Raw genomic sequence first — 8,743 nt, forward strand, 5'->3', positions numbered from 1 at the left:
GGCACCATAGTCTTTAGCGATATGAAACAACACTGAATTAAATCACTCAAGTATTAGTCATATCCTGTACCGATGACATATTTTTCCGGTGGTACAGGACATAAGTGGCAGACTGGAAAGATAAGCATGTCATGTGCTCACTCGGATACAAAAGTAGTTCTCAGTTAGTAACTAAGAAAACGCAGCCTCTAGCACTTGCAGAATCTTTCACATTTTGGTGGATCAGGTACGCTCCAGTGAGATATTAAAGTAAAACTTCTTGGCAGATTAAAACTGTGTTCGTAGGAGAGCTTCTGAAAAGTTTGAAAGGTAGGAGACGAGGCACTGGCACAAGTAAATCTGTGAGGACGGGGCGTGAGTCGTGCTTGGGTAGCTCAGTTGGTAGAGCACTTGCCCGCGAAAGGCAAAGGTCCCGAGTTCGAGTCTCGGCTTGGCACGCATATTTAATCTGCCAGGAAGTTTCACATCAGCGCACACTCCGCTGCGGAGTGAAAATCCCAATCTAGATATTAACGTATTTGTGTATAAACTTGATGAGAAGCGTAATCCTCACACACATACCTCTTAGATATGTCACAAAGATGGGAAAGTTATGTAGTGGTTGGTAAGAGCAAGAACCGTCGAATGTAGACCCTCTTGTAACTGCTTATGTCTATTATGCTGCAACCATTCCTGCTATCTTTGTGTTTGGAGCCAGCATTAGGGCAATGAAACTGCGATAAGACTCAACACAGCTAGTCAAATCTAGGATGTAACTGTAGTTTTGTAAACGTTGAACTTTCATTTCAAGAGCAGTATTTGTAATTGTGTGACTAAAGTGGTGCATTACTGTTCAAAGACAGTTATAAATATTCTCATAATTCATGTGAAAGTGGATTGCTTCAAGTGAAGTAGATATTTTTATCATTCTTGTAATGGACGACCATTAGTTGTGGAGTGGGATGACGAAAGTGAAAAATTGCACCACACAGGGACGCGAACCCACATTTTCCGCTTATCGCGAATGGCCCTCTTACTACTAGACTATTCGAACATGCTCCCTGTTTGGTCATTCATCCCCAACGCAATAAAAGGACCCATAGTTATGACTAGACAACTATAATTGAATGAGGTCATACCGGAAAGTATTTAAAAACGTACGTAATGTCACTGTGAGAGAAGACGTGATAGTAGATGACAGTGCTGAAGTGTGTATCGTTAATGCAGTGAATTTAACCGACGCCAGTAATACATACAGAGATGTCGACTACGAGCAGTGGATGTGTAGCCAACAAAGTGGAAGCTACGACTTCGGCAGCAGAATGAATCAGAGTTCCAGTTGCTCATTAAGACTACATTGGAGTTGGGGGTGGGTGGATGGGTTTTAGTCCCATCCTCATAGGCACTCTAGAAGCTGGCCCTAGCTCACCTATGGCCCAATCTATAGGTTTGCGTGTTATGGGTTTGGGACTATTTGGAACTGTACTGGTTTTATAGAAATAGATCCTAGAGAGTTAGCATTTTGTGCCCAGCTATCGGGAATCGATTCACATAGACGTAAGAACTGTCAGGGTAGATCGCACGCATGCAAAACTCTGCAACAGCACTTACCTTAAGAATGTAATACATGAAATGTATTCCTAATAGCGAATATTAACGACCATCAGTTGTGAAGTGGGATGACGACAATGAAAAATTGTGCCAGACAGGGACTCGAACCCAGATTTTCCGATTATCGCGAATGGTCCTCTTACTACTAGGCTATTCGAGCAGGCTCCCTGTCCAGAACCAAACTTCCATAAGTTGTCCACAAAGTGTCTTTTATGCTGCACTGCTACTTATATTCCCGTACGGAAGAGACATTTTAATTGAAAGTCACTTGGCCGGTGTCAGATAGTAAGTACTACCGATATAGTGCGGAACCTGTGTTGTTCAGTATTACGATGAACCTTCGGACTTGCTTGCGTGACGAGATATGGAAGGTTGGTCGAGCCGTGTATCGTACTCGGATAGCCTAATAAATATTTCTGCCTCGAGCGCCGAGCGGGAAGGTCGTTAGTTTATCGCCTCATCGCAGCGTCGTGCGCACCTGAACAGCTTTTATTCAGTCTTGTTGAATGTCACATCGTTGTTAGGTTCGTAGCAATAGATTTTTATGTGCGTCCGTTGGCAGCGGCCTAGTTCGCTCTTAATCTCCATCATGCATTCCAAGTACGTTCCAAGAAAAGGTACAGTCAGCTTTGGTTTCGACAAATCCACGGGTTCCGTGCAGCCCGGACCTTTCGAGATTCATGATTGGCTCGTTGATACAATTCTTGTAACATCTAATCAGGTTCATACTACCTATTTTTATTTTCATAATTGCCGGCCACTGTGGCCGAGTGGTTCTAGGCTCTTCAATCCGGAATCGCGCTGCTGATATGGTCGAAGGTTCGAATCCTGCCTCGGACATGGATGTGTGTGATGTCGTTAGGTTGGTTAGGTTTAAGTAGTACTAAGTCTAGGGGACTGATGACCGAACTCCCATAGTGCCTAGAGCCACATTTTCATAATTATATGTTTTAGTAGAACTACAAGCAGACAGGTTGCTTTTGCGTCATTGTTTTCAAGTTCCGTTTAAGTATCACTTTGGTTCTACAAGTACTGTGCTTCTTGCTAACGTGGATCCGGATTATATCAATCTCTGAGAGTTCAATCTCCCGCCGGAATTTCTCGACAGTTTACTTAAGGAGGTGTTGCTCCCTTATGGTGATGTGAAGGGTATACGAAACGACTGCTGGTACACTGAACAATCTTATAGCGCGGTCCATTCAGTGGAGACGGTAGTGAAACGTAACATTCTCTCTACGGTTACGGCTTTCATAGAGCGTGTAGTTGGGCAAATTGGTACATGCTTGCTTTGCAATGAAACCTTAAAACTAGTAGCCCACGGCGAGTTATCTGTACCGAACAGCGTCGAAAATAGACGTAAGCTGATCTCGTTTCTACTGTTAACGAGGATGGTTGCACGCCTTCCTCTGGTGCAAAGGAACAGCAGAGGGATGCGCCGCTTACTGCTGCCGACTTACAGGGACTGCCCTCGCAACACGGTCCTGAAATCGTGCTCCCGCAGCACTAACGATATGTCAGAGGCGGTTTAGTAGCAGAATCTTAACCTCCAACCTCTGCTGATATTATTGGAATGAATAAAAATATGTTTTTGTTTTTCGTAGTACATAATACTTTTTTGTTAAAATGATTGTATGCTGCAGCTTACAGATGTTTTCTATAAATTAAATTTAGAACGCTTTTATTCTGACAGTCCCTGATGTCTGCTTCACGCCTGTGGGCGACACACTGGTGGCGTTTTCAAACAGGTCTCGCCGGCCGAGGTGGCCGAGCGGTTCTGGGCGCTACAGTCTGGAACCGCGCGACCGCTACGGTCGCAGGTTCGAATCCTGCCTCGGGCATGGATGTGTGTGATGTCCTTAGGTTAGTTAGGTTTAAGTAGTTCTAAGTTCTGGGGGACTGATGACCTCAGAAGTTAAGTCCCATAGTGCTCAGAGCCATTTGAACCATTTGAGCCAAACGGGTCTCTGCTGATCAAATGCGGTGCGTGGCAGCATTGCAACAGATTCGGTGTTTGTTATCAAATGAAAGCAATTGGAAAAGAATTCGGGTGCGTTACTCGTCGTTTATTCCACCCATCTCTCGGTTTGCATATGATTTTTCCCGCAGTTACTTGGAGCCAAAGAGATGGCTCTTCCCTATGAATAGCGGTGTGTTGCACTGCCAAAGTTTGTTCTTTATTCACAGAGATGGCTGCAGGCTCACAGTGACGTCTGTAGGAGTCAATAACCTGGGTTGACAGAGCCACACATCTCCTTGTCTTCAATACGGAGTGAAATGCAATATTACCAGGTTAGTGTGACCCGTTTTTCACAGCAGTCATTGTGTCTCTAATCGTGTTGGTTATTGGTCTTTGAAGAAGCGGTTTATCGTTATACGGTGCTTGTCTGTAAGGTCACATTTTATATTAAAATGACCTCTGTCACCTATCTTTAACTTTGCACGTGGGAAGACTTTATTTTTCTGCTGCACTGTGGCCATTTCTCTGTCTCGTTTGTGTGTGGCGATGTCGTATATAATTAATTCTGCAGATATGTACCTTTCTTATAGCGACGTAGTGTTGCTAGTTGTTATGTCCATGAGTGAAATCAAGTCTGGATTGCACTAGTGACAACAAAACGGGGAACTGTTGAGGCTGGCTGACTAGCGGTGCCAGGCTGACGTGCAGCCATGTTGACAGCAAGCTAAAACCAATTAGCCATAATGGCACAAGGAGGGCTCTGTGTACACTTGTGGTAATGGGACCTTGAGAAGAGGTGGAATTAAAGTTAATAGGCAAACAGCACTAATAATTAGAGAACGCGTGACGAGAGGGAGAAAGAGAGATGGTCTTCTGGTGGGGACAGCACATTCATTTCATATATGTCCTGCCGGCTGTATTCCCACGGGGCCTGTTCCTCCGAACGTACATGAAATTCCGAAGGCACATCGCATCGCATTTCTGATTAACACAGGACTGCGGAAGAATGTAATTTCCTTAGTCTTGAAGTGACTCAGTGGTTCACATTAGGAACAGCCATCTGCAGAGATTTAGCTACCACTAATCTATAATTACGGAAGATCATAGAGTACGAAGTAAAGGACCAGTAATTTAAATGACGAAGCACGAAACGAAATATATTTTAAAATCTCATTAATTCATTACGTCATAAATTGTATGAAATTATGTGTAATTACATTATAAAACTGAAATGATGCGTTATAGGCTATTAAAATATTATTGTATGCAGTTCTCACTGTTTGGTTATAACGAAATTTGTCCACAGGTTCATCACCACAAATCCAATGTAGTGGTTTGCAGATCATAAATAAGGCCTCGCATACTCACATGCGCGTTCATTTTGTTGTTTACAATTATCTTGCGAGAACAGTTGTCGGACTCAAGAGCTCTAAGTGATTCACTGCTCTTGGTAAATGAAGTTGTAACAAACGCGTTTCTCGTGAAGATGCATGTTTTATATTCGTAACGTCTTTCATAATCTAAGAAGTAATGAACTGCTACTTGTCTCCTCTTGAAGCGAGAGACGCATAGAGTTTATAGGCACGTATTCTGACACAGAATGGCCGGAATAAAGCGCCTTAGAGGAAAGATATGAAGCTGACCTGGCAGACTAACGCCTTTATACACGTTAATTCTACTAGGAGGGTATTACTCTTATAGGAGTACTGAAACTGCATCTTAAGTACTAACGCCGCGGCGCTAAACGGTGCAAGTGTGTCCCTTAGACTAAACTTTAGCTATAATATAATTACGGGGCATAAACTGCAAACTTGTATGTGGATGGAGAGAGACATGGAGACGAAGATTATTTGCTATTATTGAACGACAGCAGAACTCGAGGTGCCAGGATCATTATAGTGACACTGAGATCGTTAACATTTACAAGTTATTTTAATCCCATAGCTCAGTATGGAATACCTGGTCAAACGCTTTCCACTCTGAAAGAAATTTCATTGTCATTGTGTATTGTCTATCATCAATTAAAACTGAAGCTAGATCGGCAGGTTAAGCGAGAGCATAGGCTGACGAGTGGAAGTGTCATAGAGGTCTGGGGGCGTATACGTCACTTATCATAGTACTCTATCACCAAATCAGCTTCAAACAACCAGCAAAATATTTCATTTAACTGTGGATCATAAAGACATAATCTTGATAGAAAGTCTTTTAAATAACACACAATACTTAAACCAGGATCCAGAATCAGAGAAGAGCCTATCACCAATAGCCATGAACAACATATTTTTGCTTGCTGCAATAAATCGGAATAGCTAGAAAAATTATTACCTGTATCAAGATAAGTGCCTATTTTACACATAACGACAATTAAAATGAATAATGTGTGGAGTGGTCCCATGAGCAAAGTGGCAAAGCAAGGTTGCTACCTCACGATACAACCACAAGAGAAAGTATTCGTTGCATGCGGCGTCGACGAATAAGCGACACCTCGCGAGGTAAAACGGTGGTTCTCCAATAGCAAAACCACAGAAGTCTTTTTTCTCAACAGGTGCATACGATTATTGTTTGCTGTCTCGTAGGAATTCGCTTTCACAACGAAAACACAAAATTCAGCACTTCCTTCAGTTTTCCTCTCTTGACTCCAAAACTACGCGTCTTTCGAAGATGACCGCTCAATGCGAAATCGAAATAGACAACGCTTAATACAAATTGCACTAGTCACGTATGATTTTTCGACTGGTCGTTCCGACGCTTGAGAGCAATGAAAGACAAGAAGTTTTTGGTTCTGCTGCGAAAAAGTCAAAAACGCCATCTCATACGCCATTTAACTCGAAAAATTTATATTATATCAACAAAAACTTTTGTTTCGCGTGAAGTTGTCTCAGAAGCGGGGAGTGTGCAAAGCAAAAATTACGAAAAATGCCTTGTGCGCCGTACAGCCAAACGACACCTTTCACATTTTTGTCTCTCATCGGTGTTACAATTTCAAGTGCATCATTATTAAAACAGGCTATTTCGCGCGGATTAATGAGAAACCATGTTTGATGAAAACATTAGTAAATTACGTTTATGACATATTATGTGCGTGGCACTATATATAAAGACGAATATAAGGAGATATGTATATAGTAAGTACAAAAATGTATTTAGTAAGTATAAAAATGTTTCGCGAAATTCAGGAATGCTGAAACACAAATCGCTGCGGAATGGAATAAATAGAAAATGCAGGACTCTAAGACGAAATGGCTGCATGAAAAATGGGAAGAGGTCGGAAGAAAATGATTGTCGGAAGGATTGACTCAACGTAAAGGAAACTCAAAAGAACCTTCAGTGAAATTAAAAGCAGGGGTGATAACATTAAGAGTACAACGGGAATTCCACTGTTAAATGCACAGGAGAGAGCAAATAGGTGGAAAGAGTATATTTAAGGCCTCTGTGAGGGGGATGACTGCCTGATTTGATACAAGAAGAAGCAGACGTCCATATAGAAGACACTGGGGATCCAGTATTAGAATTAGAAATTAAGATAGCTTTGGAGGACGTAAGGTCAAATAAGGCTGAAGGGATAGATAACGTTCCATCAGGATTTCTAACATCATTGGGTTCAGTGGCAACAAAACATTATTGATATTGGTTTTTATAATGTATGAGTCTGGCGACATACCATCTGACTTTCGCAAAAATATCATCCACAAAATTCCGAAGAAAGCAAGAGCTGACAAGTGTATTATTGCACAATCAGCTTGACAGAACATGCAACCTAGTTTCTGACATGAATAATACACTAAGAATGGAAGAGAAAATTGGGGACTTGTTAGATAACGATCAGTTTGGCCTTAGGAAAGGTAAAGGCACAAGAGGGGCGAAACTGACGTTCCGGTCGATATTGGAAGCAAGACTAAAGAAAAATCAAAACGCGCTCATAGGATTTGACGACCTTGAAAAAACGTTCGACAAAGTAAAACTTTGCAAGATGTTCGAAATTCTGAGAAAAATATGTGTAAGCTTTAGGGAGGGACGCGTAATATAAAATATGCACAAGAGCTAAGAGGGAATAATAAGAGTGGACAAACAAGAACGAAATGCTCGGATTCAAAAGGGGGAAAACCAGCGATGTAGTCCTTCGCCGCTGCTGTTCAATCTGCACATCGAAGAAGCAATGATGAAAAGAAAAGGAAAATTCAGAAGAAAAATTAAAATTCATGGTGGAAGGACATCAGTAAAACGATTCGCTGATGACATTCCAATTCTGAATGAAACTGAAGAAGAATTATATGATCTGCTGACTAGAATGAACAGTCTAATGAGTACAGAATATGGATTAAGAGTAAAATGAAGAAAGACGAAAGTTATAAGAAGTACCAGAAATGAGAACAGCGAGAAAACATGAGGATTGCTGGTCAAGAAGTAGATGAACTTAAGGAATTCTATTACCTAGCAGCAAAATCATCAATGACGGACAGAGCACGGAGGATGTCAGAAGCAAGATAGGACTGGCAAAAGGTCATTCCTTAAAAAAGAAATCTACCGGTGTCAAACATAGACCATAATTTGAGGAAGAAATTTCTGAGAGTGTGCATCTGAAGCTCAACATTGTACCGTAGTGAAACATGGACTGTGGGAAAACCGGAACAGAAGAGAATCGAAGAATTTGGAATGTGGTGCTACAGACGAATGTTGAAAACTATATGGACTGATAAGATACGGAATGAAGAAGTTCTGGGCAGAATCGGAGAGAAAAGGTATATGTGGAAAACACTCACACAGGAGAAGGAACAGGATGATAGGACATCTGATAAGACATCAAGGCCTGGCTTCCTTGGTACTATAGGGAGCTGTAGAGAGCAAAACCCGTAGAGGAAGACAGAGATTGGAAAACACCCATCAAGTAATTACACGCGTAGGTTGCAAGTGCTACTCTGAGATTGGCACGGGAGAGGAATTCGTGGCTGGCCGCATGAGACCAGTCAGACGACTGATGACTCAAGGAACGATGTAGTATTTATGTACAAGTGTCATGAAATGATTCATTGTAGATCCCAAAATAGGGGCACGTCTAAGTCGTCTTCGTCTTCTAGATTCAAATTGTGGTCTATGTTGGACTGCGACCATTCACTTTGCTGCAGCGGTTTTGTGCACAACAGTCGTGCTTGTCTACACCCACACTGACCTGGGCAATCGGACTTGTATTTGAAAGAT

General features: G+C 41.9%; 1 non-coding gene across 1 annotated transcript; it reads left to right on the forward strand.

Annotated features, from left to right (window-relative positions):
• The first annotated feature begins 363 nt into the window (after nucleotides 1–363).
• Nucleotides 364–440, forward strand: Trnas-cga. Its single transcript has one exon. It is a non-coding gene; the product is annotated as a tRNA-Ser (tRNA).
• Nucleotides 441–8,743: the final 8,303 nt, after the last annotated feature.

Source organism: Schistocerca piceifrons, chromosome 6 (assembly GCF_021461385.2).
Source record: "Schistocerca piceifrons isolate TAMUIC-IGC-003096 chromosome 6, iqSchPice1.1, whole genome shotgun sequence".
Classification (NCBI taxonomy): Eukaryota; Metazoa; Arthropoda; class Insecta; order Orthoptera; family Acrididae; genus Schistocerca; species Schistocerca piceifrons.